The sequence below is a fragment of the Podarcis bocagei genome (assembly GCF_964188305.1).
Source record: "Podarcis bocagei genome assembly, chromosome: W".
Classification (NCBI taxonomy): domain Eukaryota; kingdom Metazoa; phylum Chordata; class Lepidosauria; order Squamata; family Lacertidae; genus Podarcis; species Podarcis bocagei.
The window spans coordinates 23,245,962-23,256,933 of record NC_138131.1 but is presented as its reverse complement, the minus strand read 5'-3'; the positions used below and the strand labels follow the sequence as shown (position 1 = coordinate 23,256,933).

The window sequence follows — 10,972 nt, the reverse complement described above, 5'->3', positions numbered from 1 at the left end:
TTTTCATTTCATTATATATCATTTCCCAGAAGGCCTTAATCTTTGGGCACGTCCACCAAAGGTGGTAGAAAGTACCTTCAGTTTCTTTACATTTCCAGCACTTGTTATCAGGCAAATGATAAATCTTTGCTAGCTTGACTGGGGTCATGTACCACCTATAGATCATTTTCATAATATTTTCCTTTAAAGCATTACATGCCGTAAATTTTATCCCAGTGTTCCACAACCATTCCCAGTCAGCAAACATAATATTATGGCCAATGTCCTGTGCCCACTTAATCACAGCTGATTTAACTGTTTCATCTTGTGTATTCCATTTCAGCAGCAAATTATACATGACAAGAGGAGGCCCATAACGTATGATATTTTGACTCAGATACACAAAAAATTACGAGAAATATGCTGGTCAAAATATGAAGCGCGCCTATTCTCTGCCGCTTATTCCGTAGCCTTCTTTGGTGCCCTGCGCATAGGTGAGGTAGTCTGCGAGGGAGGGGTTGCCCACGGCCAGAGGGGCATCCTGTTAAGTGATCTGACCCTATCAGAGACTGACCTGATGGTTCAAGTACGGAGCTCTAAGACGGACCAACAGGGCAGAGGGGCCCTCCTTCGGCTACCAGCTGCACAGGCTAGTGGTCCCTGCCCGGTGAGGGATACGAGGCGTTTCCTCTACTTAAGACCCAGTAGCCCCGGCCCCCTATTTATTCACGCGGATGGATCGCTCTTGGCCAGGCATCAGTTTACGCGGGTGATGCGCTTGGCATTGTCAGCTTGCGGTCTGTCCGCGGCCGAATTTGCGGCTCACTCCTTTCGGATAGGGGCAGCAACCACTGCAGTGCACCTTGGGCTCTCAGCAGACAGGATAAAGGACTTGGGGCGGTGGAGATCTAATGCATACAGAGCTTATGTGAGAAAGAATTTATGACTAGCTGTGGGGTTTCCTGACCGTGGTTTTCTGCCTGTTTGCTTTTCAGAATACAAGAGGGTGCGCATTTGGCTGGTGGGCCACAGCGTCGTGCATTGGGCCAAGAATCGTGCCATGAACACCGGTTTGGGTATAAATCTGAGCTTGCCTGCAAATGTAGAGCTGGCGTGGATAGCGCATAGAGGGATGCGCTGGAGCGAATTCAAGCCAGCCGTGATGGCGAGAGCTGCCTCGGAGGGCCCACCTGATGCCCTGGTTGTCCAGTTGGGGGGAAACGACTTAGTGTATCGCAAAGCTATTGACTTGAGATGAAACATTTTTGACGATTTTGCTGATCTGATGGCGACTTACCCAAACATTACGATCTTGTGGTCCTCGCTGCTTGAGAGGAGGACGTGGAGGGATTGTGTGAGCCCGGTTGGAATCAACAAGGCAAGAAAGGTCTTGGAACGGGCTGTGGAACGTAGAGTGGTGGCTCTGGACGGGTGCGTCATTAGGCACCCAGGCATCCAGTACAGCAACAAGGCCCTCTACAGACGGGATGGCGTGCATCTGTCAGATGCTGGAAATGATATTTGGTTGGGGGACATCATAGCAGGGATTACGGATTGGTGACAGGCTTGAAGGTATTGGCGGCGAGCTTTGCTCGATTGGCGGTTAGGCACTGGCAGGGGTAATTGTTATGCAAATGAGGGGGGAAGGAAGCGCCATCACCTTCCCCCAATGAAAATGGGTATTCCGGTAGAGGACTCCGGGGGGCGTTGCCTTGTCCGAAACCTAGGGAGGTAAGGGCCTCCGGCACGCCCCCAAGCGGTGACACCCGTGGGATCCTAGTTGGCGTACTTCAACAGGACTCCCACGGCTTGTGGACAACCCTTCCCGGTCTCCATGCCGGTTAGTCGATAGGAGCCAATGCCTAAGGCCAATACCTTCCAATTCTGTAATCAATACAGTTGTGGCCCTTTTATGCCCATTAACCTTAAATAATGTGTCCCGTGTCTTTATTTCACAAGGGGGAGGGGACTTGCCACGCAATCCAAGATTCTTCTTTCTATGTAGTTGGAAACCAAAATAACCTGTTTGGCTTTCTTTAGGCTTATTACACTTCGCTTTGCTATTTGTGGGTGAATGAACACCGAAAGAGCAATCGAAGCTTATTCGTCCTTTTTCTATTGAGATGGAACCAAAACACCTATGCTTGATTTGGGCTTATAACAAACATGTCATCTGCGATTTTTGGTTGAATGTGCATTCTAACCCCAAAAACACCAATTTGAAATAAGCCCAATCAGAGCTTTATCATCTTCTTTTTATGTAGATGGAACCCAAAACACCTTTTTGCTTTCGTTTGGGGTGATTCTGGCGCACACCCAAATAACACCATGCGAATTGAAAAAAGCCCAATCAAAGCATTCGTCTTCTTTCTACGCATATGGAAGCGAAAAGAAGGTGTTGTGTTATTTTGGTCTCATTACACACACTTTGCGATTTCTGTGTCAATTTGCATTAAAAGCAAAGAACACGACATGAAGTAAGGCTGCTCAGTCAGGGAAAGACACCACCAACTTCTAAGCAGTTTGGAACAGCTGGAGGTTTACACACAAGCAACCCCATTTCCCGTGACACAAAGCTTATTCGTCTTCTTTCTACGCATATGGAAGCGAAAAGATGGTGTTGTGTTATTTTGGTCTCATTGCACACACTTTGTGATTTCTGTGTCAATGTGCATTAACAGCAAAGAACACGACATGAAGTAAGCGCAATCCAAGATTCTTCTTTCTATGTAGTTGGAAACCAAAACAACCTGTTTGGCTTTGTTTAGGCTTATTGCACTTCGCTTTGCTATTTGTGGGTGAATGAACACCGAAAGAGCAATCAAAACTTATTCGTCCTTTTTCTATTGAGAGGGAACCAAAACACCTGGGCTTGATTTGGGCTGGTAACAAACATTTTTGCGATTTTGGGTTGAATGTGCATTCTAACCCCAAAAACTGTTGTAATTGCAGAGTCCTGTGCACAACGGAATGATGAGCAGTACGTGCCACATGCTTAATGTTGCTTTATTTTCAGTTCAATGTAGAGAAATTACAAACATGCATCTTGCCTCTGCGGGAGCAGAGAAGCAACCGTCCTTCTCCTCGGAATGAAGAACACCGAGAGAGTCAGTGAAAAACAGGAAACCAGTGTACGTCACATCCAGTTTCCCATTCCCGTGGGAAAACCCGACAGTACTCTGACTGTGGAATGTAAACATTGTCTTGTGACAAGCACTTCGCTGCACAGTGAAGAGAGCAGAAACCAACATCCTCCCCCTTTCTGTGAACATCACTGGGCAGCGTGTTCGTACAACATCAGTACAAACCCAACTTCTGTACATAGGTACAGTGTTGATCCCTTGATACAATCTTGGACAATACATCAGCAGGAATTTCATTACCTGGCATATAGGACACCGTTATGAGTCCCTTCTGAATATGTTCCCTAGCATGTTGCACCTTCAATTGCAAGTGCTTCGTGCTTTGCTTACAACCTTCTGAATTCAGCAAAGCCAAACATGCTTTGTTGTCCTGGTAAACCTGGATTGGACATTTGACAGGAATTTTCATGTCTTTGCACAATTGTAACAACCATTCACAATCCTTAAGTGAATAAGACAGTGCATTCAGTTCAGCTTCACAAGTACTTAAGCTAATTGTTGTTTGCTTCTTGCAAGACCAATCAAATAGACCCTGATTGTACATGTAGCAAACTCCAGACGTACTTTTCCTGTCTGCAGTGTCACTTCCAAAACTTGCATATGCAAAAATCTCAAGACCACCAGACTTCTGATTGTTAAATCTCAGTCTGTAATGCATAGTGCCTTTTAAATAGCATGCTATGCGTTTCAGAGCTTTCCAATCCTTAACAGTAGGATTGTTAACTTGTCTGCTTAGCAAATTACAGCTAACAGCAATGTCAGGTCTTGAACATCTGGCAATGAAGTTTAGCTTGCCTAGCACACTTCTGTACAGTGTAGTGTCAGAAAATGCTTCTTCAGTGTCTTCTACCTGATAACCTGTTGTCATGGGTGTGTCTACAGGGTTAGCATCCATCAGGTTCAGTTTGCTTAACACATCAGCAATTTTTCGTGACTGGTGTACTAGAATGTTACCACTTTGATCTCTTTCTATTTCCAGAGATAGGTAGTTGTTTACCTCACCGAGATCTTTCATGTCAAAGTGCTCTTTGAGCTGAGCTAGGGCGTTATTGTACATTGTGACATCTTTCCAAAAGAATAAAATATCATCAACATAAAACAAACAATACAGCTTCTTTTGCCCCTCCTCTTTGACAAATACACATGGATCAGCTTTCCCTTGCTGAAAACCTAGAGAAAACAATGCTTCAGTGAGTTTTGTGTGCCAACACCGTGCACTTTGTTTGAGACCATAAAGGGACTTCTTTAGAGCACAAACAAATCCCTGTTTTACCTGTACGCCATCAGGTGGAAGCATATAAAGTGATTCACCTAGAGATCCGTACAAAAACGCTGTATTCACATTGTGGTGACTAATGTGTAGATTTTCCTCTGCAGCTAGCTTGAGCATAAGCCTAATGCTCTCATATCTCACAGTGGGTGAGTAGGTCTCGTGATAGTCTTCACCTGGTACCTGTGCAAAACCTCTGGCTACCAATCTGGCTTTGTGTCTGACTATCTTGCCATTTTGATCAGTCTTCGCTTTGAAGACCCATTTGCTTCCAAGCAGTTTCATTCCTGGAACTACTGGAACTAGCTCCCATGTTTTGTTCCTTTCTAAGGAATCAAGCTCAGCCTTCATGGCATTTAACCATGGCTCAGCTTCCTTAGAATCCAAATCCTGGATTTCTTGGAAACTTGAAGGTTCAAATACCTTCTTGGAGCTTTTAACAGCTGCTACTGCTGTCTTAGCAAATTCATCAGCAAATCTCTTTGGAGGTCTGCCTTTTGTGGCTCTTTGTGACCTGCGAATTAGCCTTTGGTCTTCAACACTTTCCTCTTCCTTCTTAGGAGAAAAGTGGCCTATTGTGAACAATGGTTCTTCCAATTCCTGATCAGAGCTTTCAGAGGGTCGCATAGAGGCTTTCGCACTCTTGAAATCCTCTGAAGTATCCGATTCAGATTCAGACTCAGAATCAGAACCTTCATCAGTGGGTGTGGGTTGCTGTCGCTACTTTTGCTGTTGCTTATCCTCAGTCTCATCACTGTCATCAGGATAACATTGAAAAATTCCCACATTCTCCCCCCACTTGGCATTGTACTCAACACTTCTTGTGAGCTTAATTGTCTTAGAGTCAGTCATCATTATTCTGTAAGAACCTTTCTGATAACCTAGAAAGATACCATGCAAACCACGCTTGCCTAATTTGGAGCCTTGTGGTGAGTGAACCCACATGTCAGAACCAAAAATTTTCATGTGTTTGATGTATGGTTTCTTGCCAAACATTTTCTCATAGGGGGTACAACCAATCGCTGAAGATAATCTGCGATTGTAACTGTAAACAAAACACGAGAGAGATTCGGCCCAATAACTCTCTGGAAGATTGGCATCATGCAGCAAGGTTTTTAACCCTTGAAGCAATGTCTGATTTGCCCTTTCGCAAAGTCCATTCTGCCATGGCGAGCGGGGACTGGACAAATCGTGTTGAATTCCTTTCTCAGTCAGAAAAGCTTCAAACTGCTGAGAAGTGAATTCTCCCCCGCGATCAGTGAAAAGAGTCTTTATCTTTTTACCATGCACATTTTCCAACCAAGCACAGAATTCCTTAAACCTTTGAAAAGCCTCTGATTTCTGCTTGAGATTGTACACATAAATATACCTGGAAAAGGCATCAATGAGAACCATGAAGAACCTATTTCCACCCAAAGAGGGCGATAGTGGACCAACTAAATCAGCATGAACAACCTGGTATGGTTCTGTAGCTTGCCTACTAGACACCTTACCTTTCGCAGCCATTTTCACCTTGTTTGCTGCGCATGCTTTGCACTTCATGTGGTACCTGCAGGGTTTAATAGTCATACCTTCAACCAAGGCAGGCATTTTAGATACTGCCTCAAAATGCAAATGACCAAATTTCCTGTGAAAATCATGAATACATCCTGCATGCAAACTTTTGTTAGAACCTGCAATGCAACAAGTATCATTCTGCACAACATCATCATAATACAATACAAACAAACGATCAACATTTTCAGCATGCAATACATAATCGTCTTTCTTTGTGATGGTGCATTTCTTGTTCTTGAAGGAAACGTCAATGTTCCGTTTATTCAGCTGCATCACACTTAGAAGATTGTGTGTGGCATCTGGAACGTACAGTACATCCTGTATCGATAAGTCCAAACTGTGAAGTACAACAGTTCCGTAGCCTTGACTGGGGATCGTGTGGTCATCCGCCTGGTGAATCGCACCTTCCTGCGGTGTAAAAGACACGAACAGTCGCTTATCGTTGCACATGTGGTGGGTAGCTGCTGAATCAACAACGAAGAAAGATCTAGACGTCTTCTGGACCTTTGCAACCTTTGGAGTGAAGCGTGAGACCATTGCCTTGTGCTGCGATGTCCTGGACACCGGACCTTTGCCTTTGCTTTGGCCTTTTCCACGCGATGAACTTCCGCTGCGCTGCTCTGTCTTGGCCCTGGGATATTTGCATTCCCTCTTCATATGGCCTAGACGTCCACATGAGTAGCATTTCACTGCCTTCAAAGCTTTGGCGCCCTCTGGTGGTTCCACTGCACTCTGGGATGACGTCTGTGAAGACTCCCCCATACCCATGCAGCTAGCACCCCGGCGATCTGCTTCATTCTGGATCACGGCAGTAACATAGGCTACTGTGAGCTGAGCAGTTGGCTGAACAGCAATCTGAGTGGCAACGGACTCCCAACTTGGACCCAAAGAATGTAGTATCATAAAGGAATACACAGCCTCTGGAAAGTTGAGTCCTCTCTGTTGCAACTCATGTCTCAGATTTTGCATCTCCATCAGGTGTGTACTCACATCTCCACCTTCAGCAAGAGCCATACCATGCAGCTTGGCATAGTAGTACATTGAGGAACCAGCCTCTGTCCTCAAGTGAGCTTCTCTTAAAGTGTCCCAAATTTCTCTGGCTGTGGTCTTTCCACGCAACAGACAGAGCTCTTCTGGGGATACTATCAACGTAAGCGTTCCCCTTGCTTTGGAATCCTTTGTAGCCCATTCATCTGTAATTGGAGCTGGGGGGTTGTCTTTAATAACATTAAACAGACCTTCCTTCCGCAGAACAGCCTCTGCATAAAGTACCCAGTCTGTATAATTTTTCTTATTGAGCTTAGGAATCCCAAAAGCATCAGCCAGCTTTGCATTAGCCATCATTGCTACTTTAATCAAGCTGCGTCACAGTACAGCTGCTTCCAAAAGCACTTGTGAAAAGTACTTTCGCTTTCCCAGCCACCAAGCCTGTGAGCCTGTGACTTAGTGCCTTTGCCTGTATTGCGGCAAAAACGGCTTCAAAAGTTCAAAATCCAGCCATAAAACCATAAACTAGAAGCTGGCAGGCTGCCCGGAGCATGAGCACATACCTCCATCAATCAAACTTGACGCGCAGAGCAGATAACGCCGATCCGTTTGTCTGTTCCTCTGCCGGCATTCCGACTCGACTTCTGAAGTCTCCATTCTTCAGTTTGATTGCGTCTTTCTGGGCCTGGAACCAAAAATGTTGTAATTGCAGAGTCCTGTGCACAACGGAATGATGAGCAGTACGTGCCACATGCTTAATGTTGCTTTATTTTCAGTTCAATGTAGAGAAATTACAAACATGCATCTTGCCTCTGCGGGAGCAGAGAAGCAACCGTCCTTCTCCTCGGAATGAAGAACACCGAGAGAGTCAGTGAAAAACAGGAAACCAGTGTACGTCACATCCAGTTTCCCATTCCCGTGGGAAAACCCGACAGTACTCTGACTGTGGAATGTAAACATTGTCTTGTGACAAGCACTTCGCTGCACAGTGAAGAGAGCAGAAACCAACAAAAACACCAATTTGAAATAAGCCCAATCAGAGCTTTATCATCTTCTTTTTATGTAGATGGAACCCAAAAAACCTTTTTGCTTTCGTTTGGGGTGATTCTGGTGCACACCCAAATAACACCATGCGAATTGAAAAAAGCCCAATCAAAGCTTATTCGTCTTCTTTCTACGCATATGGAAGCGAAAAAATGGTGCTGTGTTATTTTGGTCTCATTACACACACTTTGCAATTTCTGTGTCAATGTGCATTAACAGCAAAGAACATGAAATGAAGTAAGCGCAATCCAAGATTCTTCTTTCTATGTAGTTGGAAACCCAAACAACCTGTTTGGCTTTCTTTAGGCTTACTACACTTCGCTTTGCTATTTCTGGGTGAATGAACACCTGTAATGGTTGGGAGTTACTCGTGCGTAATCCTGCTCCGTTTGAGCATCGGATTGCCTGGTTAAACCCTCCGGGCTACGCAGCCCATATTAGCGTGGCTGCACTTAGTCACTTGTAGAATCTGACTGTGGGCGTTTCTTAAAGCGTTGCCGACATAAGAGTTGTTTGACGCCCAATCGTTTCCGCCTCTCACTGCGCGGGAGTCTCCTGCGCAGGGTGGGCGTGGGCAGCGGGGTGCTTGGGCTCTCCTCGCTAACTTCCAATGAAGAGTCTTGGAGCCCCTGCACCTCCCTGTCCTGTTGCTCTCCTGGATCCCTGGTGTTACACTCATTCTCTTCCCCTTCTTCCCGGCTAAGTCTCCCTCTAGTGCTAGGACCTTCCCCTGCAGAATCCGAGACCCTCTCCTTCTCCCGTGCCTCTGATGGCAGTTCCCTGACAACACCGAAAGAGCAAACGAAGCTTATTCGTCCTTTTTCTATTGAGAGGGAACCAAAACACTTATGCTTGATTTGGGCTGGTAACAAACATTTCTGCGATTTTTGGGTGAATGTGCATTCTAACCCCCAAAACACCAATTTGAAATAAGCCCAATCAGAGCTTTATCATCTCCTTTTTATGTAGATGGAAACAAAAGGCATTTTTGCTTTGGTTGCGGGTAATTCTGGTGCACAACCAAATAACACCATGCGAATTGAAAAAAGCCCAATCAAAGCATTCGTCTTCTTTCTACGCATATGGAAGCAAAAAAATGATGTTGTGTTATTTTGGTCTCATTGCACACACTTTGCGATTTCTGTGTCAATGTGCATTAACAGCAAAGAACACGACATGAAGTAAGCGCAATCCAAAATTCTTCTTTCTATGTAGTTGGAAACCAAAACAACCAGTTTGGCTTTGCTTAGGCTTATTACACTGCTTGGCTGTGGGTGAATGAACACCGAAAGAGCAATCGAAGCTTATTCGTCCTTTTTCTATTGAGATGGAACCAAAACACCTATGCTTGATTTGGGCTTATAACAAACAGGTCATCTGCGATATTTGGTTGAATGTGCATTCTAACCCCCAAAACACCAATTTGAAATAAGCCCAATCAGAGCTTTATCATCTTCTTTTTATGTAAATGGAACCCAAAACACCTTTTTCCTTTCGTTTGGGGTGATTCTGGCGCATACCCAAATAACACCATGCGAATTGAAAAAAGCCCAATCAAAGCTTATTCGTCTTCTTTCTACGCATATGGAAGCGAAAAAATGGTGTTGCGTTATTTTGGTCTCATTACACACACTTTGCGATTTCTGTGTCAATGTGCATTAACAGCAAAGAACACGACATGAAGTAAGCGCAATCCAAGATTCTTCTTTCTATGTAGTTGGAAACCAAAACAACCTGTTTGGCTTTGTTTAGGCTTATTACACTTCGCTTTGCTATTTCTGGGTGAATGAACACCGAAAGAGCAAACGAAGCTTATTCGTCCTTTTTCTATTGAGATGTTACCATATGTTTACGTATGCTTGATTTTGTCAGTATCTCAGCTCACAGTCAGAGGTAAACTGGCCTTCACGGGCAAACTGAGCGAGATACTTGTTTACCTTCCGTCTGCTACTCCCGGCAGGCTAGGTCGTAAACCGGCGATTCTCCTCGTTAGATGTGAGGAGAACACACCCTCTGCTTCTCTCTCCTTGCTCCCCCCCCCCCGGGAGGGGAAATGAGACAGACAGGAGTCCTATTTACATATCTTTTATACCTGTCATTCAGCAGTACAAAGAAACGTGACTGCACCCTTCAGACTCCATCAGAAGAGTCATAACTCCTCCCCTGTGCTTCCAGCACAGGTCAGATGACACTCTGAGCTAACATCCGGTGCTCAGTACAGAGAATAGACTCCCCCTTTTCCCCAACAGTACAGTTTGAAACAACAACTTCCTGTTTTGCATTCCAGCCACCTGCAGCTGGCTTTTGCCTTTGTGCTTTTTCCCAACATCCTCCCCCAAAAGCATCAATAGGCAAAACATGATCCAGATTAGAAAACAAACAGTTGTTATACATATAACAGTCCCCTGTTGTTTCAGTTCCACCCTTGGAACTCCCCACCACTGGTTTCACCAGTGTACCTCTCTGGTTGTCTGGCTTCCAAGGAATGAGTGCTTCTGCATTACCTTAGTTAGCTACTCTCTGTTGTGTCTTTGTCTCTGACTTAGACACTGCTTTAACCTGCTTTGAGTTGTTAACAATAGCAACACATGCAACAGCTAAGTTAGCAAACTCTTTTGAGTACCTCTTTGGTGGTACACCCTTTGTGACTCTCTCAGACCTGCGTATGAGGTTCTGATCCTCTGTGCTCACTGGTTCAACCTCTGGACTTTGTTGAGAACCAGTAGCAATGGCAAACAGTGGTTCCTCCTTCACCTGTGAAGGTCTATCCATTGTGTGAGATTTTCTCTCAATGACTGTTACAACTGAACTCTCTGAGCTATCACTGTCATCATCAGTACCACTGTAATCTGTGTAATCAGAAAAATCATCATCTGAATTGTCACCTGTGGGAAATGTGTGTACAACTACCCGCTCTTGTACTGGAGCACTCTCAAGAAACTTTGTGAGAATCACCTGACCACATTCAGACAAAATTACTCTGTAGAGACCC

The 10,972-nt window shown here is 44.8% G+C and overlaps 1 long non-coding RNA gene across 1 annotated transcript in view; it reads right to left on the bottom strand.

The window, feature by feature from the left end:
• The window catches only part of LOC308577865, a 148,857-nt gene extending 138,171 nt beyond the window's left edge, over positions 1-10,686 (bottom strand). The window contains exon 1 of the long non-coding RNA XR_014003732.1: positions 10,540-10,686. This is a non-coding gene — a long non-coding RNA (uncharacterized lncRNA). The remainder of the gene's footprint in view (positions 1-10,539) is intronic.
• Positions 10,687-10,972: the final 286 nt, after the last annotated feature.